This window comes from Malaya genurostris, chromosome 3, assembly GCF_030247185.1.
Source record: "Malaya genurostris strain Urasoe2022 chromosome 3, Malgen_1.1, whole genome shotgun sequence".
NCBI lineage: Eukaryota > Metazoa > Arthropoda > Insecta > Diptera > Culicidae > Malaya > Malaya genurostris.
The window spans coordinates 122,277,771-122,299,807 of NC_080572.1; the positions used below are offsets into that span (position 1 = coordinate 122,277,771).

General features: G+C 34.2%; 1 protein-coding gene across 3 annotated transcripts in view; it reads left to right on the forward strand.

Moving 5' to 3' along the window:
* The first annotated feature begins 3,987 nt into the window (after positions 1-3,987).
* The window catches only part of LOC131439017 (optomotor-blind protein), a 277,035-nt gene continuing 258,985 nt past the window's right edge, over positions 3,988-22,037 (forward strand). For 2 of the 3 annotated variants that reach the window (XM_058609495.1, XM_058609497.1), the window contains exon 1: positions 3,988-5,003. The gene's annotated coding sequence lies outside the window, so the exon portion shown is untranslated. The remainder of the gene's footprint in view (positions 5,004-22,037) is intronic. The other variant, XM_058609498.1, reaches the window with a different exon arrangement.

Here is a 22,037-nt window from a genome sequence, read left to right on the forward strand (position 1 = left end):
TCGAATCAGTTCGTCGAGATCAGCAAATTCGTATGTGACAAATAATTTCACTCAATTTTTTACCTTTTTTTCGAAGATGACTCAACCGTTTTCTACAAACTCAGATTCATATGAAAATTCGTATGCTCCTAAACAAGGTTCTTGAATTATGTTTGGATCCGACTTCTGGTTCCGGTACTACAGCATGATATGTGAAACGAAATTAAAATTTTGTAACTCATTTTTCTCGTAGATGGCTGAACCGATCTAAGATTCAAATTAAATCTAAGAATCATCTAAGATTTGCTGACTAGAATAATCGACAACTAAATAAACGTATGTCAGTTTTAGTAGTTTTCAGTTTTAGATTCGGAAGGCACCCAACAATTTAACTCGTACTACGATTTCTCAAAGATGTCTACACTGATTTATAAACATTTTGAAACAATTATAAACTACTCAGGTGAATTTGTCTGACTTCGGCTACACTAATTTTCGAATTCCGGCTCCCGTATCGAATCGTTTCTCAAAGCTCAATCGTTTTCTCGAATAAAGCCAAATCGAATTTCAGAAACAAAAATTCAAATTAAAATAAACTTATAGTCCCACACAAAATTAATTAATTTTATCCAATGCTGACTTCCGATTCTGGAATTATAGGAGGATGAATTTTTAAAATTCAAACCGATATAGAAGATGATAATCCCGAAAAGCTTGAAAGTTGGACTCAAAACTATTGCAATTTATTCGTCATATGGCCATACGAATCGGTTTGGGTTATGCTGGTTCCTGAATACTGGCTCTGGTAGTACCTTAAATTACCGTAAACTCTAAAGTGGAATTTACTTCGACATATCATGGAATGTTTAATCGATTGTCCCACTTTTAGATCGAGTAATGAGTGATTAAAATGTCAAATTGCAGTTTAAAACGACGGTCATTAAAATAATGTCATGAAAACTGAAACACCGAAGAATATTCATGCAAAAAACACATGCGGATTGATAAAAAAGGTATCATCTCACTGCTAGGTGGATTAAGAACTTTTTTTCGGTTAGAATAAACATTTTTATTTTTCATCGGCCGGGTTCGGGTTTGGAAGAAGAGTTCTCAGATTCGGGTGGGCACGGGTAAGTTTTTTATTTCCGATCGAGTACGAGTCAGGTTCGGGCTTAAAGCAAAACTTAACCGACCATCTCTAAGGCACAGGTCCAAGAGTTCTACTGAGATCGGATTTTTTACAAAGCATACTTGAAATATTTCGTTATAAGAAAATACCAAGAAAAATTTGATTTTTCGAAAGTACTAGACACCGCCCCTTCTCCCCCCGACCCGAAAAATAAATTGTTTCCTTCGGTTTTATGGATAATACACTTTAAACGCGTTTTTTTCGATAGCACGATTCAAAGTTTCCGTGTTCATCGTAATTTAAAACTACTCCAGCTACACAATGACGGTTTTTTCGTGAAAAATCGCAGTTTTTATTCAAATAACCATCAAAAATCCAATAAAAAGTAAAGGCCTAGAAAAATTATCTACTGCCACTATGTTACTTCGATTTTTTGACCTCTGATAATTCTGAATTAACGAAAAATATTTGTTGTCATTTTACCTTGAAGATGAATGAAAAAAAGGTCGAAACGTCGACTTTCAACGCAAAATAAACGTTTTACCAAAAAACCACCATTCAATAAATAATGGCATGATGAATAAGACCGGTGCCTTTCATTCAGCTTACCTTGGTTCGATTCTCAATTCCAAAGTATTGATCAAGATGTTTTTTTCTGACAGAACATGAATACTAGAATAAGGGTTTAACGAAGGACAATGACAAAAAAATTCTTGGGCTACGTTTCACGTACCCTTCTGATGGATTCAATTGGACCAAAAATTCATTTAGTATGAATTAATCAAAGCGTCATTTTTTTTTTTCAAAACTATCATTGGTAAGTAAAATTGTTTTGCAGAAATTTCAAACTGATATCGAACAAGGGAGCAAAATTCCAATTGTCATATTTCAAAACCAAAAAAAAAAAATCCTTATTGATTTTAATTTTGCGATTCGGTAATTGAACTAAAATATCTAATCAAACAAGTACACGATTTAATTTTTCAGAGACAAGGAAAATGTTGATAATATGACCAGCAACGGCATCATTATTATCGTTACCAGAATTATTCATAAATAATTACGATAGACCAAAGTTCTCCAGTAAATCACATGTATGAAAAAGTTAATCGTGAAACAAAGAAAAAAAGATTATTTTTTAGTCTTGTTTTAGGAAACGTTTTACATTGCAGAACAAATTAGAAAATCGATATCACTAACAAAAATATAAATTTCTCCAGCATGATTGCTCACGTGGATTTTTTTTATATAATTTATTTTACCCCGACTTTAACCTTTTTCGTATACGTGCACTTCATTTTCACCGTATTTTTTGGATGAGATACATCATAAAAATAAATTGTGACATCCAGCTCCAAAATAATTCTGAATATAATCTCTATGAAAACTGTCGACAATCCAATGTCTACGGGAAACAGTCACTTTATTCTAGACTTTTCATGCTCCGTTGGTAGTCCCTTCATTACTAGTGATCTGGTTTTTGTAACAACACTCATTCGTTCACCCGTCCGCAACAACCATACTGACAAAAGATATGAGAGGCACAGCTTTCGAAACATAACCCTTCTCTCGGCACACACTCTCATCCGTCAAGTTCTAAAATCTAAACACTGGACGAGTCAGACACAAATGACATGAAGGAAAAAAACAAACAAACAAATAAACAGCAAATGAGTAGACAACTGACACTCCGTAGCCAACACACACAGAACACACAACAACGCAGCACCAGCATCTTGCTTGCTACGAGATGCGATTCTGTGAAGCGAACGTCGGTTCCTGGCACACGCAGAACCAACAACGATTTTCTCTTGATCCACCCGTCCGCTGGTCTGTTCACCACAAGTTGCATTTTCCATTTTGAGCTACTGCTCCTGCTGTCAACTTTTGTTGTCTCGCTTTGGCCCTAACTGTATCTTCTTTTCTCGCACATCCGCCTTCCCGGGATGTGTTGGTTGTGTTGGTGACAGAGATGACACTCACACATGCGTTCGTCACGAATGATGGTGTTTTAATGGTAGAGGCGTGTTCAAAAATAAAACCAAATTCGAAGGAGAGCGAGTAAGGTGAAAAAAATTCGCTCTCTTTCCCCTTCACTAACTGAGCGGTGGTGGAAACCCCACAGACCATCTCCGCTCATACACCTATATGGTAGCCCCCGCAAGAAAATACATACAGATTTCGGCGGCTGCCAAAGGCGCCTCGATCGACACGGAGATTGCTGTCACATATAATTTCCCCCCATCGCAGGCTGCTAAGCAGCTAAAATACTCCCTTCCTGCTCATCCTCCCGCTTCAGTGGTCCGTGGTACAGCGAACGAGGAGCCTTTTTGTGTGTTTGTCAGGCATAAACTTCGAGATAATAAATTTGTGTGATACTGCCGTTGGCTGACTGGGTGGTGGTCGGTCGGTTGATTGGGTGGCCGCAAGGTTTGGATCATGCAGGGTTGCCTCTAGGTTGTACTATTTAGAGACTGCCAGAGGCCGACGTTACTGAGTGTGGTAGCATGGTGCTGTAATCGTACTGCTGTCATCTCAATATTTGCCTGACTTTGAAACGGTTCACAGCAGCCGTGGGAGGCTGGTGGGTGGTTAAATGTTGGACGACCGTGGGTGCCCTTGGATGGATGCTGCGGGAGTGCTATAATTGAGCATACTCACTGGAGCACCGCTCATACCGCACACCGTGTCGGATCATCAACACCGGCCGTGTCATACCAGTCAGTCAGTCCGTCGCTGAGGAGAGTTTTTCTATGCGCGCTCTCTTCGCGCCTACTTATCGTTTCGTTGTCATCTCGCCACATTGCTAGCAATCCCCCGCATACTATTCGTAGTTATCGTATAGAGTCGTTTTCGTCGTCATCGTCGTTGTTGTTGTTGACGTGGAGTGTCCTCTTCGGTGCGGCCGTGAGTGCGGGAGATTCTTTTTTTTGCCGTTGTGTCGCTCCGTCGTTAGCCTTCCTCTGCCGTCGCTAGAAACTTCTCCGTTCGTTTCAACTCGCGACGGCAGGCAGATAGCGCCCCGTGTACTATGTGGTGTGGATTCGCGCGCGCCTCACTCTCTCTCTCGTGGCAAAAGCGCAAAAAATAATAATAATACCATTCCAACTTAGCAATAACACACGAGCAGTGGCAGCTCAGCAAAAAAAAAAAACAACAGCATAAGCAACACATTTTAACACATAGGCCGAAGCCGCTGCTGCTCGCATGAAATGTATGAAAATCTTTTTCACTTCAACCTTACACCAACGGCGGGCGCGTTGACCAGATCGCAGTTTGTGTGTGAAGTTCGAACGACGCGTCGTCAATCTCGCGTCGTTCGTCGCCTCGGTAGTGGGACTTTTGGATTTGCTCGTTGGTCTCGTTCCCGGTAGTCCAGTGTTGTGTTGGATACGCGCGCGGGCATTGTCCCTAAAAAAACAGAAACACCGCTAAAGCACAGGAAACCTCCACCAAGTGGTTAGAGCCCTAGCGAAGAGTCGTGACATATTCTGTGTGCGAGTGTGAAATTGCACCTCCGGAAGCTAAAGTTTGTGTGTTTTCCAGGAAAATTTCACCAGGCTCCGAGATACCGATCGGCGAGTCTGGTCACGATTCCTGTTGACCGAGAACCTAGTTTTAATTAACCCCTTTGTGTGAATATTTTGCCCGAAGGAGCTTTCTACTGGGGGTAACGCGTGCAGTTCTCAGTGCACAAGTGGAGTGAAGTTTGAACACGAAACTGGAGGGCAGCAAGTAAACAGACGAATGAAAAGTAATTGACGAGCAGATTTGATCACTCGTGCCGCTGGAACAGTGTTTATGTGTGCGCCACAGTTGAAGCAAGTAAACGTTCGTTTCGTGGAACCAATTTGGTGTCCAATGGTTGCGTTATTTTTGACGGAACAAAAAAAAAGTGCGTGCAGATAAGTTTAGCTTTAAGCCTGGCATGGATTTACATTCAAAGAAAGACCGATGGATTGAAACAACGAATTGAGCTTTTTGAACACGATGAAGCCTGAGTCGATTTGACCGTTTTTACCGAATTTTTTAACTTGCTCGATTGCAACTGACAAAATATTAAGGAGATCTTAAAATATATAATCCTTGAATTTCTTCCCACGATGTGCGATTATTTATTGTGTTGTTAAACCAAACTACAAGTAGTATGAACAACATGCTTTAATTTAATCGAGAACTTGGACTTTTTTCGGAGAGATCCTAATCGAATCATAAATTTTATGCGTGTTACTCTCCCGGCGTGTTTATGTGTATTACTTAGGATTTGAGCCGGGTCTAATAAAACAATAATAATAATATTATCAATTTAAATGACGAGCCAAAAAAATTGTATTATTTTGAAAAACCTGGTGGGGACGAGTGTAGCGTGATGGGTTAGTCGATGCCTTTTATGCAGCCCTACTGGGCTCGATTCCCAATCCCGCACATAGGGTCAGAAAGTTTTTCTGGCCCGAAGAGACAAATGATCTTGGTTAAAATTGTTAAAACTCGCTCAAAACAGAATTTTTATTCTGTTTGATAATGATGTTTCAAAACAAGTGCAAAAATAAAATTATGTGCAATGCAATAAGGTTATTTTAACACCATAGATCCTGTGTTCGTTCATTGTTTTCCCATTAAAATAACGCAGTATTTTGTGCAGATTGTTGGAAAATTTGTTGCAAGTACTTTCTTCAAATCGTTGTAATTCGAAAAGTGTTACTTATACTAGAATTATGCTGAAGAATCAATTGAGTGCTCTCAAATATTACACTGAAAAAAAATATCGAGTACTTTTCAAAAATTATAAAATAACCAAAAACATAAAATCAATTTGATAAAAACGCATTTTCATGTTCGACAATGCTTGTATTTTAAATCTGTTATTAAATCAATATTCGACGGTGAGCCTATGATCTTCTGGAAATTAAGGAGATACAGCTGAAACATTATATAGCCATTTACCAAGCTAGAATTGTTGGACAAAAAATATTCATTTAAACATTATAACATGATTTTAAAGCTTAAAAGCTCAACAAAGTTGTTCATAGTTATTTTTCTTTTATAAGTAACCGTTCGAAAAATATTCAGACATATAATTCAATGAAAACTGCAGAGCTTATTTTATTTACAGGTGACGCAAATGTACATTTGATCCAATTCAAATGAATGTATGTCGTCATTTGAATGAATTTTACATTACTCAAATCAGTGTCAAAAATATCGAACCTTTGGAGCAGGCTAGTATCTTATATTACATCACTCAGCATTTATATATATATATATATATATATATATATATATATATATATATATATATATATATATATATATATATATATATATATATATATATATATATATAAATATATATGTATATATATGTATATATATATATATATATATATATATATATATATATATATATATATATATATATATATATATATATATATATATATATATATATATATATATATATATATATATATATATATATATATATATATATATATATCATTTTTGACGTTGGCATATGTTGGTCTCGGAAGACGTAAATTTACTTGATCTTTTCTAAGGGCGTGGTTCATGTTGAATTGTTTCCGTTAAATCGTTGTAAATGAAAATCTATCACTTGCACAAAAATTGTATCTAAGGAGAAGTTGAAGTGGCCATTTGAAAAAATATATGCTAAGAAATAAGTTGAGCAAAATTTAGAAAACTACACGAGAAAAATTATTAAACAAACGCACCTAAGATTTTCGTTCAAAAATTCTATTTTGGACTTAATTTAATACTATTCAAATGAATATCAAATATTGATTTTAAAAAAATAATTTAAATTATTTAAATTTTATTTTATCTGTACACAGAAAGAAATTATGAATTTTACAGGTGACATAATTCTATATCCATTCGCTCCATGTGCATCTAATAAGATGTAAAATCACAAGACTTGTTCAAACTGTGTATACATTTAAAAAAAAGCATTCAATTTTTTTTCTGTGAAAAAATTTTTATCTTGACCTAAATTATCTATTTCTTTTGTATGATGTTTTCATGAATTGGCACTATTAGCATGCTACATGGTGTATTCAATTTCATGCTAAATATATAAGATAATCATATGAAACGTAAAACTCTTCTTAAAGTTATTTTTACAAGGTTTTCATATAACGAATAAAGTTACCGGTACTAAATAAATTTATTTATTGAATATACAACGTGTAATGGAGATCATTTCAGCTCTATATACCGTTATATAGAGATTAATAAACTAATGATGAAAATATGCTTCATGATCAAAATAATGGGACTTTTTAAGTGAACCAAAGATTACGGTTAAAGATAGTTATAGTTCTATCAAAAATGTATAATTTCGTATAAAAATCGTTCCATATAAATAATTTCATTTTAAAAGCTCAACATTGCTTGCGGAACCAGGCAATATAGGTATGGCAGATAAAAAAAACTGTTCTTTCAGGATCTAAGCTATACTAATAGCAGACCCTGTCAGCTACAAAAGAAATAAGTCTCCATTTCACCAAGCCCTCGAACGGCATCACATTGAACATATCATGCCAATTGTAAGGGTGCGCAGTGCTGTCATTCTTGCGTGCACTAATTTGACATTTCTCTCACCCACTTGTATGTACGAGACTCCATGCGAACTCGCCTAAGGGTGCCATGCTTGCAACACAGGATGTTGCTTAAGATTTGTTTTTAAATGGTGAGTGCTTGATATCTTGTTAATATGATGGCCTTGCTAATATTCAATTCTAAGAAGGAGCATCTCCTAATATTTGCGTTGAAGAATTGTAATCCCGAGACTACAAAATAAATATTCAAACCATCTTACTAATCAGACAGAGCAATGAAACGTACCTTATGATTATTTTATTGTTCGCAAAAATTCGTCATTACTGGAAGCTGGAAATCATTTTCACTGTGCATACTCACTCACTTAAAACTTTTCATTACATGGTCAATAACGACTCCGGCCAGTAGCTGTGCTACTGAGAAATGAAATGAACGTTACTCCGATACTCGTTGTTTCTAGAGACCGTGGGTACCACTGCATGCATAAAAGTGGATCTTTCTCCAATTTTGCCAACGCCCATTCATGATTAAAATATAGCCCAGAATGAACAAGTTTGATAATGACACAATACACGATTCACGCGTGATCTGTCAAAAACAGTGTTGCCAAAAAGATACCAGCAAAAAATATCTTTTGTTTATTCAACATATCACAAGAGCAGTGAGGTAGATTCATTTACATTAATCATACAGTTATTTTAATGGAGATGATTTTTTTCAATCTAATTGTAGTCCCAAAGATTATAAATAATACGTAAAAGGAAACGAACTTAGTCACATATAACTAATCTTAAAAGCTAAAAGAAATTGTTAAGAAAAAGTCTTCTCGAAAAATGAAAAATAAAGATTTTCAAATATTTAGGTTGGAAAATCTGGATTAAGAAAAGAAAAACTCGTGCAATTGTGGCAGTACGAAATGTGGCAGTACTACGTTAAATTTTCTTACATATTTCTCTAGATCTCAACAAGTTCGTTCAAGCGATATCATCCTTCAATAATAGAAAAACGAAAGTGATTTATTTCACTTTCATACTCGTTTTACCAAAGAGCCCATAACCTGCCCAGACTAACTAATTCGTTCTCCCTGTTCACATTTGCATTGCATTTTAAAGATCCCTAGTCTAGTCATATAAACACTATACCGATCACCAGAACAGCCTATTTAGTAAGAAAATGTTTTCCCTTACAATACCATCACGACATAAAATATGCAGTTGATGATAAGATTATAACACAATTGAGTTTTCAATAAGATATGATGAAAAACGATAACATTGCTAACGAATCGCTACTCGAAAAATGGCGACAAGGGACTCGGACGAAGATAGCTCATCACCGCCTTCAATAATCAACTCATTCGTAGAGCCGACAAATTATTTTGCCGATTACTCGTCTTTCAATCAAAATCATATTAATAAAATCGGATACAATATGTTTGTTTTGGCTCAGTTAAGAACTGGATAGGAATGCATCTATTTTTGTCTTACCTTCAAGGTTAATCTATCGAACAGTGACAGAAGATCTCACTTTAACTAATGGTTTTCGTATACGAGATGACTATTGGAGCTGATATGACTACTGAAGCCGTTACCCTATCTGAGAAAAAAATTCTCAATAAACTTGCCAATTTCTCCTAAAACAGCATCCCATTTTCTTCCTTGATTAAAATTTTATGTACGCTTTCAATAAAGTTGTTAAGTTTTCATATGACTTTTATGACAAACAATCCGCACGCGATCTATATGACAAATCTAATGGATTTTAAAATTAAATTGGGGCATACTTCATAGACTTTTTGCATAACTTGTATATGACATTCTTATCAGTTTCATTGAAGGTTGTAAGTCTGAATATGTATTGTATGAAATATCATCTGTGTACGATCCGTATGACTCATCAAATGAATATAACCTACGTAATGGGATAGTAAAGATTATAAGATTCCATACGACTTCCATGAATTATAATCTGTTTACGATGTATATGACAAATCTAGTTAAAAAATAAGATTTTTCTTTCAGTGCACTGATAAAAATTTGCACGTTGGCATCATGTGCAAAGCATTTAAACTACCAGTACATGTAAAACTCAAAGAATTCTTGAGGATTTCTCGTACCTCATAATATAAGTGTAAAACTATGAATTTTTAGTAGAGTTCATGCTGTACTTATTTGAAATGCACAACGATAAGGTGCCGATGCCGCAAGGTAAATTTCATATGAATGTAACAAATTTTAATAATTCAATTGAATCGCAATTTATCAATAAAGAGTTTTTCGTATACATTCGTTATGTACTCCTTTTCATTAGAAATATTTGTTTAATACTTTGATGGTGATTTAATAGCAAAAACACATCACTTTTAATGGAATCTAATACTATGTTTTTGTATGAACATAGTATAAGATAAGCTCCACATAAAATATTGAAACAAATCCCTTTGTTTTTGGTTTGATATGCATACGCACGTGTAATTAAATAGCTACACATGAATCGATCGAATCTATTTTTACAAGTGCATAAATCAAAGCAGTAAATCCGCATTATTTGAAAAACTGCAATTACCACGAAACCCAACTTTTGAACCGAGGCTCGAAGAGCCGAGTGTCATGTACAATTCGACTCAGTTCGTCGAGTACACAAAATATCTGTTTGTATGTAAGTGTATGTATGCATGTATGTAACAGTTTTGTGCACTTAATTTTCTCAAAGATGGCTGGCCGGTTCTAACAAACCTAGATTCAAATGAATGATCTTGTAATTCCATACAAAGCTCCTGAATTTTATTCGAATACGATTTTCGGTTCTGGAATTACCAGGTGATATGCGCAAAAAATAATAAAATATGTGCACTAATTTTAAATCCAACGCCCGTTTCTGGAATCACAGGGTGATTAGAAAAAAATTTAAATTCGAGCTACTTAGTCATTTTCCTTAGAGATGGCGTGATCGATTTTTACGAACTGAAGTTCAAATGAATGGTCTTATGGTCTCATATAAAATTCCTAAATTTCATCCGGATGCGACTTCCGGTGCCAGAATTACAGGGTGAAGAGTGATACAAGTTTTGTACCGTCACTCAAAGTGGCGAAGCCAAAAACGCAAAAAAAAAATCTAAACTTGTCTCAATATTATTGTCATTGATAGTCGTTTTCAGTAGCGGGCCGAGTAAAGCGAGTCTGACTATCCTGGTTTTCGGTTCCACAAGCACCGAAAATAGTGGAATTGTTTCATTTTGTAGGCTATACTTGTTTGAAATAAACTTTTTGTTTTCTTTCAAAAAGCAAAGAATATTATTTCGTAGAATACCACATTTTTATTTATTTGTCGTCAATCAAAAGTAGACCATAAGGATAATTACAATAATCGTCTTAAATTAGTAAACTATTGTAAATAGATCACTAAATAATGTATAATTTACTACGTGTTAAATAATAATTATTAGCTTACCGAATAGAACTGAAATATTGTTTTAGTTTGTTTTTTTGACATACTCAGATAAAAATATTTTGTGAATTTACATTTATTTTCATGCACATATTTGGAGCAGGTAATTGAATGGAAATTTACATTACAAAACGAAGCGGTTTGTAAATATACAGTCTTGTTTAATGAAAAACTAAATGAATTTTAATGTAATTTTACATTAATCATGGTTTTAAATCAGATTTGCGTTTCAACTGATGTCTATTTCATAGTACTATCGGTTTACATGTCGTGTAAGTTTCATCTTTTCTTTCTGTGTAGTGAAATCGACAGCTTCTGAATGCTTGTTGTATACAGCCATCAATTGATTTATTGGCCCATTTTTTGCATAGTTTGTTCGCTGGTGGTTTGTAATAAAAATATTTCGATTTCTTAAACGCCAAGATGGTATGTAAAAATTTAGTTTGGACAGGAGTTGATTGGAATCTATGCGATTCTAGACAATGTCATTTACAAATGAGACCATTGAATATTCTCTGCGTTCTTTTAATGTTTGAATACGATCAGCATACAGGCTTGATAGGACGGAAGAGGAAGTCTTGTCCAACCTAATTTACGAAGTGCAAATAACAAAAATTGTTTTTGAACTGATTCAATTCGATCTTCCCATGTAATTAAGTAAGGTGACCAAACTAAGCTACAGTGTTCTAGTACTGACCGAACATAGGCAATGTATAATGTTTTAATTGTATACGGATCGTGAAAACATTAACAAAATCGTTTATGAATCCTAGCATGTTATTGGCTCTGGTTATGATTGTATTATAATGGTCAACAAAAGTCATTTTAGAATCTAGTATTATTCTTAAGTCCCTAATTCTGTCGCATTTTTTAACTGTTTGACTTTCAAAAGTAAGTATCAAGTCGGGTGTATTTCGTTTTTTACTGAATGTTATTCTACTGCATTTTTTCACATTTAGTTGAAGAAGACTTTTGTTACACCATGTATAAAAAGAAAGAATTTCTTCTTGATAAACCTTGGAATCCTGACTTTTCTCTATTTCTAAAAATAGTTTTATATCTTTTGCGTATATTAGAATTTTAATATCGTTAACAAACAAGATAAATGAAAGAGGACCTAAATGAGATCCCTGGGGGACCCCGGAGCTGACGTGAATGGGGCTCGACTTTTTACCCTTCAATTTTCCAATTTGTGGACGATTTGTTAGATAAGATTCCAACCATTTAACAAGACCTGGTAAGATTCCCAATTTCTGTAATTTGAACATAAGCATGGCTATGTCAACACGATCGAATGCTTTGTTGAAATCTGTATAAAGAGCTTCAATGTAATTTCTCTTGTCCATAGCGGTCATGATGTAGTGGACGAATTCAAGTAAATTAGTAGTAGTGGAACGTCCTTTGAAAAGTCCATGTTGCATATGAGTAATTCTATTTTTTATTTGACTAAACAGTTTGTCATTAACGATCGCTTCAAAGAGCTTCGGAATGCTAGAAAGAATAGCAATCCCCCGATAGTTTCATATGTCTGCTTTTTTCCCATTTTTGAAAATTGGTATAAGGAATTATATGCGAGATTATGAGTGATATGAGAAATGCATTATAACACCACTAGATGTATTGATGCAGGTTAATTAACTTAAATAAAGGTGCGTTTACTCTGTGGCAATCCTGTTTTTTTTTTTCATAAAACGCTCATTTAGGAATCCAACATTTTTAATTATGCATCAGAATGTCAATGCGACATCTGAAGAACCTTATTATTAAATCATTTGAAGAGTGATAGTGTATATTTCATAATTCATCTGAATAACTATTGTTCCACCTCTAAATGTAGTGAAGAGTTTCGAGTAAAAGTTTAGCTCCACTCAAAGCGAAATAATTTGTGAGACGAGTAATATTATATTGTTTCTGTAATATGAATTATCCTCTTCTGGATTTTTTCATATCCCTATATATGGAATATAATCCGGCCAACTCAAAATGTGAGCACATATAACGAGGTATTTCTTGAAATTGAATTTATGTAAGAAAAATGTAACTAGGGAAGATGTGGCGATTAGTGCACACCTAAGATTTTTCAAGCATTACAAATAAAATATTACTTTTATCAAGATCAAAAACATGCCTACGGAAACATAAAACCTTGTTTTTCAATATCCTCAAATGAACGATTACTATTATTATGGTGCTTACGAGCATGAAATCTACAAAATAATCGTGTTTTGTTCCTAATAGTGCGCAAGGTAAGGTGATAGTGCGCAGTGGTACACAATTATGAGCACAATTAATTTTCCGTAATACTCGAATACTCGAATTTTCCGTAATACTCTAAATACTCGATGATAACTTCGTTTGGGTCGAAAAGTTGCTACAAAACCAAAAAAAAAAACCGTGATTCTATAGAAATTATTATAAATCTTATTTTCTAATGATAGATTTTATATTTACGTCTGTCGTATTGGTATAAAATAAATAGGGAATTTTAAATGTAGTCGACTAAAGTTAATTGGGTCAAATCTCAATATTTATTGTGAGTAAATAGTGGTAAACATTAACAGGAGCTCACAATAAGATGCGCACTAATATGTACCGCGCATTATTACCCACCTTTCCCCTAATTTGCCAAAAAAGAAAAATTATATAGTTTTTTCATATAAAAAGCAGATGTATTCCATTGAATTATTCTTGAGCTGTATATGAGAATTCTTTACTAAATAATTAGTTAGCTCTGACGAGATTAAATTAGTTAGTTTGCTTTGACCAGATCAAACGGTCAGGAAAAAATCTTCCTGAAATCTGCATTGGAAATGGTTTGGCCACAAACGAATTTCCAGACATGACAGTTTTGGTGCACATTTACGGTCCTTCGTGAAACTGGCACCAATGGTGATAAATTGGTTGCACTGCTGAGTTCCCATCATACATTCATAATGCAAATGTCAAACCGTGAGAACCCTTTCGATTCGGTAGCTCATTTGTATGTATTGAGATTTTATGGCACACTTTGGTAGAAATGATAACAATGCAATTAATCTCGTAGCGGTGAGTGCGGTCATTTCAGAAGGTACCGGGAACGAACCACATTTTTTAAAAATATTTATAAGCACGTACATGTCTTTATTATTTATCTTTGGTTTGGCTGTCAATGAAAGTGAATTTTCTGTACTTTGTAAGAACTCGGTCGTATTACTTTCGGGCGCATCTTCTGGCCTCTAGATGCTGCTTCATAGGTTGCTTAAAGTAACCTGAGTAACCTGCTCGCCGTTCGATTTTTCAAATATATCTCAAAACCCTCTATTCCTAAAAAAAATCAATCCGTTGCTTTTGGGTTTCCGTTTCCGTTTCGACCTTAACACCTTCTAGTTTCAACACGTTTTTTCTTTGAATTTTCAGCGCCTCATTTTCGTGTTCTAATGCAACCACTTGAAATCATTCCCCTCTGAAGCATTGAACTCAGATTTATCGAATTTATTATATCGAAGTTTCGACAAGGGTTTGCAAACTTTTTTTGTCATTTACCATCTCGATGAATAAATGAATCATCTCAATAAAATATTGAATTTAAGTCTTTAGTTCAAACATGAGTAAAGACGATTGCGGTAGAGGTAACTGGCGAAAGTAGTAGGGAAATTTTTTTATTCTGCGACGAGAATATTTAGTTATTTGAAGAGGCTAGAACTGCAGAGTATTTCTTCAAAATCAACAAAGTATGTTGCCACGATGAGGTATGAAACGTAGTCTCGTGTATATTGAAAATTGCTAACAGATGTCAGAAAATAAAAATGAAACTATACGTGTCAATACTGCGAAAGTATAACTTCTATTCTTTGGCGCCGCTTTTTTGAAGCTTAAATACCTGATACATATATATTTCCATGTTTTCTCTGAGATTATTTTAAACTGAAAAAGACATGGAACTGGAAGAACATGATGAATTTCAAGATTTCGAAACTGAATTCTGATATGAAAATCAAATATCCAACCGAAACTGGACTAATTCAAAAATGTTTGCATCTGTTTTCAAACTTTTAGTTAAAGAGAGGTAAAATATTGCTGTTTGTCACACTAACCGTTTCAAATAATTTTGGCAATACTTGTCCAAAAATTCTGGTATCTAATAGAGCCTGGTTTGATATAAAGGCAAGGAACTGAATGCCAATGATCCAAGCCTAAATTTAATTATCACGAATACTCAACAAGAAATTAATTGATAAGAAACTCGAAACTTATCTGTCAAATCAATAACTCTAGACACAAGAGAAGCTAAGGATTGTATCGAAAATAAGCTATCCACAATTTTTTTTTCAAATTATGATAAAAAACGATATTTTATTCAAACTAAAAATTGATCCTTTATTGTACGAGGTTATACTTGAGCATAATGAAAACCGGATGAAATTTATGTTATTCCTTCACGAATTTTCGAACTTTTTATCATCAAGTTCCGGATAAGTGTTGCATTGCATTTTGTGGACGCTTGAGCCCAAATTTTTTTGAACTCCTGCATGTTCTCAGTTGCCTTACCAGTCTTCTTGAAGACCCTCTTCAGTAACGTTCGATGGGTCGAAGCTGAGGGCAATTTGGGGAATTGATATATTTCTCAATGAAATTTATACCCTTTTCCGCAAGCCAATTGAGAGTGGTTTTGGCATAGTGAGCCGACGCTAAATCCGGCTAAAACAGAAGAGGTGTGCTATGCTTCTTATGTAAAGGCAGCAATCTCTTCTGAAGACACTTAGATGGATAGAGTTTTGCCTTTATAGTTCCGGTAGTGTAAAAAATGGTTGACTTCAAACCACAGGAACATATTGCTTGCCATACCAGTACTTTTCGACCGAATTTCTCCACTTGAATCAACCTGTCCGCATCGCTCACATCCTCCCCAACGACGACAGTAATGTATTGTGGACCTGGAAGGGTTTTTAAGTCCTCCTTTACATAAGTCTCATCGTTCATCAAAACGCATGCATCCGGACACTGCAAAAGACGCGAATACAATTCCCGGGCCCTTGTTACTGTTCGCTTCTTCTGTTCTACACTTTTTTATTCGAGATTTTCTGCTTCTTGTAGGTCTTCAGGTGATTTCGCCTCTTGATACGCTGGATCATTCCGACACTCGTTCCTGCTTTTTTTGGCCAAATCACGTATTGACATTGATTTGTTCTTCATGATTACAGATATCACTTTTTGGTCCAGTTTCGGGTTGGAAGAACCAGATTTTCTGCCTCTTCCTGGTAGCTCATCCAAAGAATAGTGTTCCAAAAACTTATTAATGATGGTTTTAACACTGACATGATGAATTCCAAACCGCTTCGTCAATTTTCACCTAGTAATACCCTTCTCACTGCGCCATGTGTCCGAAACCTTAATTTTCACTGCCTTCTCAATACGCGACATTTTGAAAACGCAGAATTTCAACCGCACAAACAAGTAAACAAACGAAAGCTGACAGCCAAACGCACGCCATGCTGTGATCTGAGCAATAAAAACCATCACAAATACATGCGTACAACACAAATGTATGTGGATAGCTTATTTTCGATACAGTTCTTACGTATCGTGTATCTACAAACTATACTCATTCATAAACTTATTTTTTTCTCTTTCAATCGTCTAGTAAAGCCACTTAGCAATAGAGCTCAATCAAAGCATTTCTGAAAAGTGTTACATCTTCAGGGTGGTACAATTGATAAGCAATTCCACAAGTTGGAGAAAGTTTGCAGTGTCGAGTCCTGCTTCTGCGAGATATAATTTTCTAAATTAATAGTAAAAATGATGCTTTTTTTGCAGTTTTATTCTATTTTTTATCAAAAAGATAAATAATTAATATACGATCTGTTGATCGGGGTGTGTCTAGAGTGTCCGATGTTAACAGAGTTTTAAAGAAACATTCTGGACAATTTTTTTACACGTATAGCTATGATAAGGTTATGGGGAAATTACTTTAATTGGCAATACTTCAAATTTTCTGTCTTTGCTGTAATTCGAAGGACATCATCAAATTGCTGTAACATAGAATTGCTGTAACAAAAGAATGGTTACTTGCACTAAAACTAGTGAAATTTTTGTGCAGTTAGAAGTTTCAAGGTAAAACGATTTTAAGAAAAATGGTACAACTGAACAAAAACCTGAGTTCTGTTTAATTTCGTGTGTAAATACCATGAGAACGGTTACAGGAGAAAGGTTTTCAGAAGCAAATTAATTGCCTTTAATCTGTAAAATCTAGTGTTTAACTAGTTATTTTTTATGGAAAACCTAAAGTGACAACAATACCACAATTGTTTTAACTGTAGTTTCTTCGTTTTAAGTAACGAGTTTTAAATAGAAATACTCCAAGAAGTTGCAAATAAAGAAGTAAACTCTATTCTAATTTCTTGATAAGCATTCAACTAGAGAACTCATTCTACTTTTGTCAATGAGTATTTTGTTTAGAGTTACCAAGTTTCCCAATTACAACAATTTAAAAAAAAGTACATGCAAAAAATGCATTCTTACAAATGATACAAATGATTCTAAATTTATTGATTACCAGGTCAGCGATAGATATTTCAATCGAACACTACTTCTCGAAATCAATGAAACTTTTCATGTTGTTAACATTTTGCTTGAATTAGTAATACGGCTTGTTTGTGACAAAAATTGGACCGATTAAGTTTGGAGTAAAACAAATTTACTGTTTATTCAATCCAAGATGCATTTTTTTTAAATTTAATTTTGCATTACTAGTCATCTTATGATTAAGTCCAATTATTTAATTCAATATAATGATAAAACTACGAACGAGATCTCTTAACGACCGCTCGATAGGTCGCAACTCCGGGTAGCTAGGTAGATTTGTCTCTTACGGTACAACATGGACTCCATTCGCTTTATACCATCTTTGGTATAGAAACAAGATGTCAAATCCGACCAGAATAGCGATATACAATTATTTCTTCAGGCATTTTTCGCAGTATATATCCTTGCTTGCCGTTCCGATAGGGATGAAACTTTGACCTGCATATTGGCAGCTAAACCAAATGTTTTTTGGGAAACTTTGCCTTTTCCTTCATCTTGAAATGCTCCTCACACCAGTATAGTATAGAGTAACAGTATTTAACAAAGTCAGTCGAAAAAGGATATACGCTGAATCTCTGCGAAGAGGTCAGAGGCGGACAACTTTGTATGTTTATAAATGTTTTCGTTTTGAAGTTAGAATAAATTTCTTCCACCTCCCTGCTTTAAAACTCATCAACATTTTCAAATTCTATAGTGTTGCAAGTACTGCAAATACTGTTTATCTTTAGCTATGCACTGTTATGTTTGTAAAATACTCAGTTTTTTATAATGAATTTGTCAAAAAGAAACTCCAAAACTATAAAAAAGGCCCTCGCCGACTCCCTCAATTCCCTTTGCGTCTGTGTATTCAAGAACTTTGTTGAGTAGATTTTATTTCTCTCCTCTCCTCTTCTTTTCCCGAACACTACCAGGAAATTAAAGCGAATAAAATGGCGGACGCATTGAAACTGACTGTGTTTCACAGAATAATATAAGACTTTATTTTTATCGCGGAATAATATTTGTTTTTATGTACTAATCGTATCATAACTAATTTATCTAGACTTTGTCAAGGTAGATTTGAGATATAAGCCTTCAAAGTCGAGATATTCGATGAATAAGTAGAGGTATATCATTTCAAGTGTTGCAATTTTTAGAAGTTCTTCTGTCAGCAAACAGTACAACACGAGTGATAAACTCAATGAATTGTTTTGAAAGTTTCACAGAATATTCTCAACTAAATTTTGATGAAAGGTATTAGAAGTGCTGGAAAAACCGACTATCAAACGGAGCCTCGGAGACCCATAGTGTTATATACCAATCGACTAAGCTTGTCGAGATCGGAAAATAAAAATATTTTGCATTCAATAAGAGTTCTGAGAATTCAGGTCTTCAGAAAAGTTGTAGACCATGTTAAAACAAGAAAACATGCCGAAGACGTGAACTCTTTGAAATGGTTTGGTGTTGAGATATGAAGCATTGTTTATTGGAGACACTCAAAATCAAGTTTTTCTATCAAAACTTTTTTCGATGACTTTTTAGAATTTTTACTTATTTTGATCAAAATTGAATTTAAGGTGCAAAGTGAATGAATACTAGATATTAAGCAACAACTACACATACAAGTATTGGTGAATTTTAGGACATACTTTTTAAAAAAAAAAGTTTGTTTCATATAAATTTAAGTGTATTTAAGTTGTGATTACTAACTTTTCAAATAGTGTTTCGATCATACTTTCAAGCGTTGTTAAAATTTTCTCCACATGTTTTCACATTTTCGAGATATTTATAGTGGAATCTGCAGTATTCTATGATATACACTAAATCTCTGCTTTATTTATAGAAAATTCAAAAGTTCTTAAAAATCACTGAAAATTATGGAAAAACTTAATTATGAGGGTCTGTAATAAACATTGTTTCATATCTTGACGCCAATGCATTTAGAAGAGTTCGTTTCCTCGGTATATTTTCTTGGGTTAACATGGTCTACAACTTCTTGGTGGATTAGTGACCACGTTGATTGTATCGTAAAAAGCGAACTACTCCAAATAGAATTTCTTCTGAAGACGTGCAAGCTCGAAAATGAACTCCTGAAGCACAAGCACAAAACGCGTGTTTTTATATGATTGGGATTACTGTGCAAAGCAAAATTGATAACTTGTGCATGGTTTTATCCAAATCGGAACAAGTCGATCCTGATTTTTCCACTTTTTCTGTCGATAATTTCTGGAATTGCTTTTGGGAGAAAGATCATTAGCTTGGAAATGTAGATTTATATTTCAGGTGCTAAAGTATAAAGATTCCAGTGTTATGTTTGTTTAATTATTTATACGTATTATATTGAAATTCATTCATTCATTTGTTCATAAGTCAAATTTATTGTATCAATAGACTGTTGAATTTTTTTTATTTTATTTCATAGTCTTATATAGAATCGAAGGAATCTTCGTGGAGCACAAAACATTTTAAAATTACGGGTGACGCAAATCCACATATGACTCAATTCATAGGAATGTAATGCGTAAAATTACAGAATATTAGACAAATGATATGAATATGTGTCAAACATACCCAGCATTTGAAGAAGATGTAAATTTACACAATTTTTTCTAGGTGTGCACCCGTCACATGTTTTATGTCACATGTTTCATTACGACAATCGAATTTATTTTGAAATGACTGTATTGCTCCTGACCTACTGGACTAAATTGTTTGACTTTTGCTCTACACAGACAAAAAAACGAAATTTACAGTTGACGCAAATCCTTATATGACACAACTCAAAAGAAGGTAACTCGTAAAATGACTGAATTTTACCTGAATGTGTCAAACGTACCCCTCATTTCATGCCGACCTGAAATTTTACATGTTCCAGTATTTAAAGATATGACAGAATGCATTAAACATGGATTAGATAAACTGTAAATATGAAACATTTTTGATGCTCGTACATGTCGGTCTCAAATGACTGAAAGATTTTTTCTAAGTGTGTAATCTGTAGGAAATATCTGCTAACTAGAGTTAAATATCAAACCAGAGTAATGTTCGATTAAGTTTGATGCCGAACATGGAAACCGGATTTTATGAAAACCTTATATTCTTATTATTATCATTATCATTGAAGGAAACATCAAAATGAAAAAAAAAAATAAATTTACGCTTGACGAAAATTCAAGCATGCCGTAGTTTCTTCGATGATGACACAATATTACATCTATTAACATGTTAAAATAATGTTTGTGTCTGTATCGATGTAAACTTTAGCTAAATTAACGGTGAATTTCAAGATATAACTTATCTTTACATTTGAATTGTAAATTTATGTGAAGTACAAATCATTGTTTGGTTGATCCAATCTAAATATACTATGAAATCAAAAAAAACCTTTCCTTATTCATCTATTGGTGTGATAATGCCTTTCTCATTACTGTTTAAATAGTCTCATTAAAACATTTATAAGATTTTATCCTCGTCCATTACTATTGTGAACCTATCAAATAACCTAATAGTAATAATAGTAATGAGTCTAAGTCTTTTGAAATCGATTATTTTATCTCCGCGAAATGGAATTTGTCGGTTACGTCACATATGAGATTACATCTCCCGAACCGGAGTTGTTCGCCATAACCGATTCAAATTTGATCATAATTGTTAGCTTTAGTATAAGGCAGTCATCATCGAGAAAATTCAGCCGATGAAAAATGTGTGGTACTTCACTTATACTATTGTATCTTCGGAAGCGAAAGTGACAACCATTAGATTTTCGAACTTGATCCACAATTCCATGGTAACTTTCAAACGAGTGTAGACCTGTTGAAATCCGGTTTGACCATCTCCGCGAAAATTGAGCGGTAAAAAAGCCTGGGAAAGTGGCACACATACACATTTACATTTTCCAATTCAGTCAAGCTGAGTGAAATTGTATATAACAATATGGATATCTGAAGTTCCGTTCGAAAGTCGTTTTTCCGAGTCGAGAAAGACAAAACGTTACACGTGAAATAATTAGAGAATATTTTAAACAAGTAGGCCAAATATTTCTGCACGAAACACATATAAAGCCGATTTCCATGAAATTTTCGTTCCATTTCCTTGGAAGTTTAATTAAGGTCGTACTTTTTACAAGTATAATATCAAAGTAAAAATCATGATTGAGCTTAACCGATGGTCGCTGAAAATAGACGAAAAAGGAATATTTTCGTATAAAAAAGGTGTATTTGTGTGTTAGATCAACATAAATATATTTCTGAATTTAATGTAAGATTTCAATTCAGTAAAACGGGTTTGTAAACCTACGAAAAAGAACAAATTCGTCAATTTCGTCTACCTGTGTGTGACAACCGATTGAAGATCTCAGAAAATG